Source organism: Fukomys damarensis, unplaced genomic scaffold (assembly GCF_012274545.1).
Source record: "Fukomys damarensis isolate Sample0158 unplaced genomic scaffold, DMR_v1.0_HiC HiC_scaffold_19, whole genome shotgun sequence".
Classification (NCBI taxonomy): domain Eukaryota; kingdom Metazoa; phylum Chordata; class Mammalia; order Rodentia; family Bathyergidae; genus Fukomys; species Fukomys damarensis.
In genome coordinates this window covers 39,157,284-39,167,462 of record NW_022900931.1, presented here as the reverse complement: position 1 = coordinate 39,167,462, position 10,179 = coordinate 39,157,284, and positions in this window count along the sequence as shown.

Below are 10,179 nucleotides of genomic sequence, written 5' to 3'. Positions count from 1 at the left end.
GTGACTGTGTAACTAGTAAGACAGTTGATGCACTAAAGTCATCTGAGGAAAAAAGTTAAATCTGGGCACAATATCCCAAAATCCATGTGGAGTCATCTTATTCCACTGAATCATGTCCCCTGCTGTAGGGCAGCCCTGAAGAAGTCCTCATTAGTAGGTGAGTCTGTCTGCTGGAGTGGAAACCTGTGAGTCATCTGGTGTCTCTGTGACTCATGTCACCACCACCATTTCCAAATCCTCATCATCTGCAAATTGGCAAGGGATTCAGATTGCCCAACTCATAACAGGAAGAAGCCATGATAGTGGAAAGACCTAGTAAAGATCTTTATTATACAGAAAATGATAACTAGAAAGGGAGAGCTACTGAGGATAAGGACAATGCCCTTTTGGTCTGTGCCTGGGCCATTCTTTCCCTTGCATCTGCTTCCAGTGTGCCTTCAATGCCAGTTACAGGCATTCTTCTGCCTTACTTACATCTTTCTTTAGGTTTCTTTTATTTTTGCATTTTCCCCCAGCTTTTCAATTACTTTGTAGAGATGACCTTGATGGTGATATGTTGAAACCAGAGCAGGGACAATCTGGGACAGGCTGGTGTTTAATTGATAAGAACTGATAGAATTCTCCAGCCATTGGTAGAATTTTCATTTCATTTACCAGCTTTCGTATTTCTCTTCTACCCCTCTGCATTCTGATTAAAATGGCACAGGATTGAATGATGCATTTAACTTACTCAGAAGTCAGCATCTTCAAGATTAAATAAACTTGAAGATTTTATGAAGTAGAAGAGTCTTACAAAATGCATAATACTCATTAGGTGAGTAGATGTGAGAAAGGACTTTACAAAACCAGTTTTTATAAAGGTAGTCTTTGCCATAAATCAGTTGGAGAAAGTGTGTGTGTGTGTGTGTGTGTTATAACTGATTTGGGCAAAAGTGATATATTAAGCTACATTTCATTTCAATTTTAATCTAACTGGAGAGAAAGATAAAATATTTAAGAGAAAAATCTTCTCTTTTCTTTACATTTAGTCATGTTCTGCAGTCCCCTGCTGAGCTTCTCCACCTTGGTCTGTGGTTACTTCTATACAGGGGCTTTCTGGTGGTGGTGGTCTTGTGTTCCTCATAACTTCATGAAACCTCTTCTTTTACTGTTAGATCTGTGAGTTTGAAGAGAAGGTTTCCAGCTGGAATTACTATGACTTTCCTTCTTGGAGACTTCTAGTTGTAGCACTAGTCTCAGGTCTTCCCTAGGCTAAGTGGCACTAAGCTTTCCTGGCCGTTAATTCTAAATGGCCATCAAGTGATATCAGTAGTTAACTTCTTGATTAAAGAGAGCCTATATTTATATCAAAGCTTGTCTCTAGTCATAGCTCCACACTTGCTTTACACAATTGTGATTTTCTATTTTTTTCCATATTTTCAGTAATCCAATATTGGTAAATTTTTTCATAGAAATATATGAGAAAGCCAACTTTATATAGGGGGTGGCACTCCAGTGGATTAGAATCCAGAAAACCTGAGTTATCACCCTATCTCTGCTGAAAAATGTCACATGACCTTCAGACTATAACTTCAGTAATTTGGGTTTCTCTCCCAAAAGGGAGAGAATCCAAAAGGGGCAACCATGGTTATTTGCTTTTAATAATTTTCCAATTAAATTTTAAATTTCTCTTCAAGTGCTTGACCAGTAGATAAATCTGAGCCCTCAAAGACATATATAGTAAATAATAATGCATTCATTTACTAATTACCACCAATTTTAGAAGCTATGAATTTAACAAAGGATGACTACAGTGTAATTCCATGAATATAACTTTCTGTAGTCTCATCTTTAATGTCCTTGATGTTTAAATAACACTGGTGATGATCTTTGATGATACTAGTTATTCCAAAATTGCATGGATGCTTATTTCCTTTTGTTAATTTTTAAAGAAAAATGCAGATAATTAGTAGGTATTCAAACATTTGAAAAGAATAGAACAAAGGTGAAAAATATTTTGTAAAGTTACAGCGTTTGTTTAGTATTCTAACATTTAAAGGTGGGGAATATTATTGTGTGTGTGTGTGTGTGTGTGTGTGTGTGTGTGTGTTGCCATGGGTATAGGTATGACTCAGCTTAGAGAACCCTTAGTAGAACTGGTAACAACAGTTCTATACACACAAAAACTAAAAGCAGATCAAATTGCCCTCTGGAACTGACCAACTTATTGCACTGTGAAAGATTTATTTGTTTAGGCTCTCTACATAGTCCCTATAACTGGTGAGACCTACCATCGGTGCCTAATCCAATACTAACTTTATCTGATAACCTACTTTGACATATTAGTTTCTGATGGGAGCTCCTAGACAATGGCTCATATATCACCACCAGATAACTTAGCGAAACAAAAGAAAACTTAGATATTTCATATGTTTAAAATTTAAATAAATGAAAGCATGTATGATTCCAAGGGAAGTCATTTGCCAAGTCATTTTGGTTGGCATAACCAAGTACTATATCAATGAGAACTTAAATTACTGCATAATTCCAATATAGAAAAGAAGGGAGAGTGGAGGATATAGTAATGGAATGCATTAAAGGTGGGTCACTGAAGACATTCTGCCATTAAACTCTAAGAGTTTATACATTGAGGCCATCCCACTAGAATGAAGTAATATATATGCCTTTGGAACCATTAGCAGTTTCAAAGTCCAGACCGAAGCCACTATATAAGTTTTATGGGTCCCTCCAGAAAAAGTTTCTTGTCAGGACTGGAAAAATAATGGCACAAAGCATCCAGTTATAACAGAATCTAGATAGCTTCCAAATTGATGTGTCTTCCAAAAGGAAATACTCCAGAAAAATAATTTATTCCCCAGATTGAGTGTGAAAGCCTGATGTTTAAGATTAGAGAAAGTTTGGTGTATACAATATATGGGGGGAAAGCTATTTAGCACTGTACTTGTTCCAATAAAGATTATCGTGAAGGTGAGTTGCTCTAAGATCTAAGCTAAGAACAAAGAGACAGGAAGATGTATGTCCCTGGCTTTCCAAGGTATGTCTCGCTTCTCCAAGTTCTTTTAAGAATATATTTCAGCTAAGAAGGCCAGTTTGCATACAGTCCTACACAATACTAAAGTGACCACTGACCAATAAATCAATTACATTGCTTATACCCTGCTTTACCCATGGATATGATGAATATTTGAAGTGTGTTATTTGTGGCCTCAAGCCAAAAGTTAACCACAGCCTCCAGGTTTTTGAATCTCAGAAAAATAACTAAAAAATTTTATGTTTCTCACTTTATTCTCAGTACAATTGAAAGGAACAGAATTCCATTAGAGAGAGCTAATGTAATTGTGTTCATAACTTCTCAGCTTTGAGAGATTGCATTTATATAATACCTTTCTTCCAAAGATCATGAAACACCTCACATATGTTATTTCATTTATTTTCTGAATATCTTCATAATATAACAGAAGAGCACTTAATACAATTTTAACTAAAAAAAGCATTAATAATTTAATATATTTAAGCAAAACTGAGCAAGTCATGTTTATCTAATTGCATATGCAGGGGAAACCAATGTTTAGTAATATTTCTGAGTAAAAAATACTAAATTGACTATTTCTACCTTTTAATTAAATCTTTTATTTTTATTTTCCTTTCTCCAGATCTTCTAGGCCATATTAATTACTTTCTCAACTCGGTGCTAGTTCTAGATTCACATAATTTAGCATGTTGTTGTATGTTTTCATATTTCTTTTACTTTTGTTGTTTTCTATTTATTTCAGTCTCAACCAGCTACTAGCTATTTAGTGGATTGGACATTATACTAGAGAGATCCCACAGAGTCAAAAGTACCTCTCTCACTCCCTCTCTTTCTGCAGACTCATTCCTTCCTGAGCCCCAGTTCCTTATCTAACAAATGAAGAAAAAGAAATACTAAGTGTCTTCAACAAATGTCTTAAGTTTCAAATAAAATGATTTTCTAAAAATACTGTAGCTATAAGTAAGAAAAATTATAAACCCCATGAAGGCAGAGAGAATCTTTCATGCTTTTCTTGAAGACCTTGCAAGATCTAATGAGCTGTTGGGTCAATGTGATTTCCCACATAAGAAGGTACTTAATAAATATTTCTCAATAAACAATTATTGAGTACTTTCTGTTTGCTAAGAACCACTGTTGAGTGCTTTACATGATCTCTTTCATCTTTTGCCACCCTAGGAAGTCACATTACTACTGTCCCTCCACTGCAAATGAAAAATCAAAGCTTAGAGAGCCAAGGAGGCAGAAAGGGGCACAGAGCTGTGACCTGGTAGTCTGCCTGCAGAGTCCTAAGATACTTTGCTCTACTAGACCATTCAAAGATCCAACGATCTTGAAAGAACTCAAAGGTTAAAAAATTTTATTCCAAAAGCTATTGAGTGGAAGAAATTTTAAGAAGTGGATAAGAATTTGTGATCATGCATTGGGTATAACTTTAACCCAGAAATCAAAATCCATAAATGGCCCAGTTCCTTGACATGATTACATTGAGGTCATGTGGCCTTTCATAAGAGGTGTTTTCTCCAGAGAAATGCTTCTGTGCATTTGGTGTGTCTTTGGGAATTGAAGTTCTAGCCTGTACGATATTTCTATTCTTTGCCTTGTCCACCAGTTACAAATCCTCTGAGTAATGGGAGCATAAATCTGACTGTGCACAAGGCCAATGGCAACAAGATAATTGCACAGATCTAGTACCCCTTAATTACCCTCAGCTCCATAAATCACTGAACTGCCACAACCTCAGCTTTCTGGAATTCTCAAACTGTTTGAAATACTCTGCTGTTGCCATTTATGAGAAAGCCATATTATACTGTCTTTGTCTTAAGTATATAAAAGCAAAATTAAAAATTTGAGCATTTACTCTTCAGCAAATACTCATGGGACAGAATGGTGGAAAAAAGAAAAAAATGTGATACCTTTTGACACGAACAGCAGCAAAACTTTTTAATCTAAGGAACTAGTGAACCCACACTTAAGAAAGTAGGTTGAATGGTTCTCTGCTTCATGCTTTTGGAAATTACTTTCCTTAGCAGAAATTCAGATCTGCTCACCCCACACACACATCCACCATAGAGTGCCACGAACTCCACAGGAGGAGTCTGACAAATCCACTTATTCACCTCTTAAAAGTTCTTCCACTTAATAGTTTTGGGAAAGAAATTTTATAACCTTTGAAATTGTAATTCTTGAACAAAACAAGCACAGCATTTGGCCTGAATAGAGATAAAGTGATCAGATACCCACAAATTAAATTGAGTCCATACCCAAGACATATATGCATTTAAGCCATGGACTCCAAATTAAGATGCAACAAGAGATCCCAATTTAGATTTCCTGTCTTGTATTTTCTTTTTATTTGCTGTAACTTCTGGCTATTGAACAACTACCGGGGTTGCTAAATATGAAAGGTCAAACCCCATAAGGAACTCGGAATTTAGTGAGAAAAACAGACACATGAGCCATTAACTTCAAAAGAGCTAAGTACAAGGATGGAGGGTGCATATTGTAAAGTTGTGGCACAAGGGAGGGAGCAACTGTACCTTACCAGAGGAGATAAAATATGACAATAGAGTCACAGAAAAAGAGGAAGTAGTAAATTTTGAAGGAAAAATACATGACTTGTGTGTAGTAGGTGGAGCAGGCTGACAGAAGGCAGTGTTACCTGCCCCCCATATCCAAGATGGACTGAACCCAGGGCCTTCACACTGAGCTACACTGCTGACTCTTTTTTAATTTTTTTATATTTTTGAGACAGGATTTTGCTGCGCTATCTAAGCTGGACTCAAACTTATGATCCTCCTGCCTTAGCTTCCCAGAATCCTGGGAATGCAGGTATGCACCATCATACCCAGCTAATAAAACCTTACTTATTATTAATAGTAGACTTCAAACCTCATTCATTCCTGACAATAAGAAGGGTGTCATTATCCTAATTTTAGGTTTAGAAAAGTAAACTTCTCAAGGATGCCATGGTGGTCAGTGACAGGACCATGATCTTCCTGTATTGCATCACTGAGCATTTGAGAGGTTTGAGGAAAGAAAAAAAAAATGATGCTGAAGTAGGAAAAGCAGGGCCAGAAGGTGAAGGACCTTTTACAACATGCTAATGCTTTTTTTACTTCATCCCTTAGGGAGGGCAAGTCAGTAATGTTTTTTTAGCAGGGAAGTGAGTAATAGGGATTTTTTTTTTGTCTTTCAGATAGCATTCTGGTGATTGCATGATGCTTGATTTTGGCTATTTGTGAGACAGACGTCTACACTCAATAGATTCAGAAGGTCTGAACTAACAGTCATGCCTGTCCTGCTTTTTTAATGGTCAGGACGCATGAGCCTCTCTTGTTCCTAAATTTCTGTGATATTGTCTCTCATATATTCCCTTCTGTCTATCTGTTTTTAATTCTCCTAATACTCTTTTTAATTCTTTTCATCCACAAAGTACATGTGTATCCAAGTTACTAAAGAAATGACGTATGAGCCAGCCATGGTGAGTGCACACCTGTAATCCCAGCACTCTGGAAGACTGAGTCAGCAGGATCACAAGTTTGAGCCCAGCGTGGGCAATTTAGCAATTTAAGAAGACCCTGTATAAAAACAAACAAACCAACAAGTTGAAAAGGACTAGGAATGTACTTAGTGCAAAGGCCTGGAGTTCAGTCCCAGTATTGAACAAAAACAAAGACAAAAAGAAAAAAAAAAAGTATGAATTCAAGACATGACGGCATATAGACATATAGTTCTTTAATAAAAACAAGAGTCTGAAGGACTTCCCAAGTGTTAAAAGTGATACAAATTTATCTCCTAAAGATTCGTACAACCTTCTGTAAGGAAACTGCAGTAACAGTTCATCAAAGGCAGGGTTAGGTTGAAGTGACTCCACCCTTCCCCACTGCCCCCAGGATCTGGTGAAGTTCCAGGGCTCCTGGAGAGTTCCACTTAAAGCAATCTGATTCACAATAAAAAATAAGAATAATTTCCAAAAGCATAAAATCAAATACGGCAATTCACTTGCTTTAAAAAATGACCACGGGATGTGTTTATGTTGCAGACTTCACTGACATTGAAATACAAGTGTATATGTAAGCATGAAAGCCCTAAAAACCCATCCATTGTGCTTTATGACACGCCGGTACTTCTCACTGCATTTTTGCGTTGCTTTGCTTCATTTATCCTGGTAGTAATGTCCGTTTAGACCCCAGCAAGACTGTCTCCTTTTGAACCGCTATAACTGTATCTTTCCTTGTTCTCCAGCTACTGCTTACTATCCCTTTCCCTTCAGTCAGGAGGTGGGGGGCCCTTGGGGAATCTTCCTTCATCCCGCTGTGCCTCATGCAGTCATCTGTGGGCTGACTGAGAAGCCTCCTTCCTGCCAGTTCTGTGGAGAAGCTGCTGTCCATGAGAGCTTCTCACAGGACAGGGAAAGAAGTGGGTCACACTGAAGAACTCAAAGGAATCGAACTCAAAGGAAGGAAACAAACGTTTTCTCCTCTGAGAGGGTCTTGTAAAAGAGTGAAAACTAAAAAGTAAAAAACAAACAAAAACAAAATTTTATTAATGTTGTCTGGAGAAACAAAAAAATTGTCTTTTCCACAAGAAAAGTCCTTTCTGTACTGAAATTGGCAGCCAGACAGCCCGAGCATTTCTCTCCTGCATAGAAAGCGCTCTGTCAGGCAAGCTGTGATGAACAATAAGCTGAAAAACACACCACAGACTTCCACTGTGTTTTATTTGGCAGAGAGGAATTATTTCTCAGTACAAAGTATTTGCAACTGGCATTGGTTAAACAAGAAACTACAACTTTTAAAAGCTCTATTTATCATTAGCTGTGAAAGTGCAGACTTCACCTTCAGTTAAGTTGACAGAGGATTACAGACCATCAACACCGCACACAGGATAACAACGCTCTTGACCTTCGTGGGAGGGAAGAGAAGGTGAATAGCAGGGGGCTCCTTCCCCTCTACCCTTCCTTCACAGCTGCTGACTCTCTTCCTCTCTCCCTCTCCTCCCTCCCTCTCTCCTCTCAGTCCGGCTTACCTTCCCCCTCCCCTGCTCCCTCGCTGCACCTCCAAAGAGGATGAAGAGCAAGCTGGTGGACCAGCAAGCTTGCTGCAGCACCCAATGACCAAAGGCAGTCACAGCAGCAATTTTGCTCTAAATGTGTTCTGTTGATGAAAATTACAAGATGGAGTTCTGAAAACTAAAGAAATAATGTGGTGTTTTCCTTTCAGTTGTCTGCAGAGGCTGAATAGTCATAAAAAATAGTGGATTTTAATCTGCAAAAGGCTGCTACTGTGATTGATTCTAAAACAACCTACCAAGCCTTGAATGGTGCCTATGTATTCTTGGAAGGGACTTTTATGAATTGCACTGAGGCATTAACCCAACTTTAAGGGATTTCATTCTTAGGGACAGAAAATCAAAGAGGTGCATTGTTTTCCACTCTTGTGATTTAGAAAGAAAAAAATGTTCTTTTCCCCCTCAAGTTGTTATATAGCGTTAGGAGATTTCTCTCAAGATATGCAGACAGGTATATATCCTTATTTAGCTGTAACTTTCCGGAAAAGCACATGGCCAATTATCAGTGTTACTGTCACCTCGTTGCCAGATAAATTAGTTTAACAGTCTTGAAGTTTCTGTCAGAGGAACAAGGCTTACAGGTCAATACTGTTCTCTTCAATATCTTTGTTTTTATTGGCTATGTATATTAAGTATATGAACTTTATATTTCATGAGAATGAAAGAAGATACACAATATATTTAAATCACTTACATATGATTTAACAAATGTTTAACAAATGATAATGGCAATGATCTTGAAGGTGATATTGATGAAGACAAAAGTGATGATGAGCAGGGAAACAGGTGAGACTAAAACCTATGTTATAAAGATTTTTTAATCACATGAAAACACTGAATTTATATGTATATATATCCCCAGTTCCATGTATGATGAAACAATACTGTATTCAGCAAGAGACTAGATGAAAATAAATCAAAATATTATAAGTGTGTTCACTTATGCAGTAATGGGTATTTTTTCCTCTTCTTTTTATGAGGTGCAATCGAATAGTATGATGAATTAAAAGATTTTTCTAATGTTTCACGGTAAAAGATACATTGCTATCAATCCTGTTCAAAATACTCCCCTTCTCTTCGAATATTTATACTGTCATTCTTGCCACTTTCTGAAGCTGACCTGGGAGTCCTGGTGTATGAGTATCTTTCATAGGGCTGTTGTGGTTGCCTCCATGTCCTGAATCAATTCAAAATGTTTTCCTATTGTGGTCATTTTCTCCTTAAGGAAAAGCCAGAAGTTTCATGGTGCCCTAACCACCGAATAAGGTGAAGGTTTTTACTACCCTGCCTTTTTGTTGGCTTGCACGCATCAGCAGCAGTCACATATTTTTTGATCACACCAGGTAAAGACACTCATGAAAGAGAACTTCTGGAACTACTTCACAATGTGGCAAGAACAATGAAATAAAGTGTGTAGAATCAACAGGGCCTGTTTTGGGGGGATTAATGACAATGTGTCTTGTGCTGTAAGTTTTTAATTTAAACACTCACTGTTTACTTCCATCACACCTGGTATATTCTCTAATTTTCTGTAATTAGCTTGTCTTGTATTTATCATTAGAAAAAAATAGAAAAGTTCGATGCCAGCACAGAACACAATCAAAATTAAAATATTGTAACCGGAAGGTGATTATCAAGGGATAACTTTTTACATGTACATTATTACAGCGTTTCAAGAGAGATCATTGTTCCCATTTTACAATAAAGTGACCAAGGTTCCAAGAGATTGAGTATTTTGCCCAGTGGAAACCAGCTCTGCCTCGCAGACCATGCTACAGCTGGTCTCCGTCCAGTCCTCCTTTTTCCTGGCTGTCCCCTGGCCTGGGAAGTGCGGGTGTAAATGAGCACCCTGCCTTCACGGGCTCATTCACATTGTTCAAGAAGTTGACCCATTCATGTTTGTAGCCTCTAATCTCGCCAGATTAAAGAATGTTCTTTCACATTTGGCCTGCTGGGTTCACAAAAAAACTATCACAGGGCTATCGCTTGTGGTTGACCTTCTCTAAAAATCTCGGGAGTTTGGATAGCTTGATTTAGCTCTATGAAGTTCAAAGAGTATGCCAGGCAGATTCGCAGTC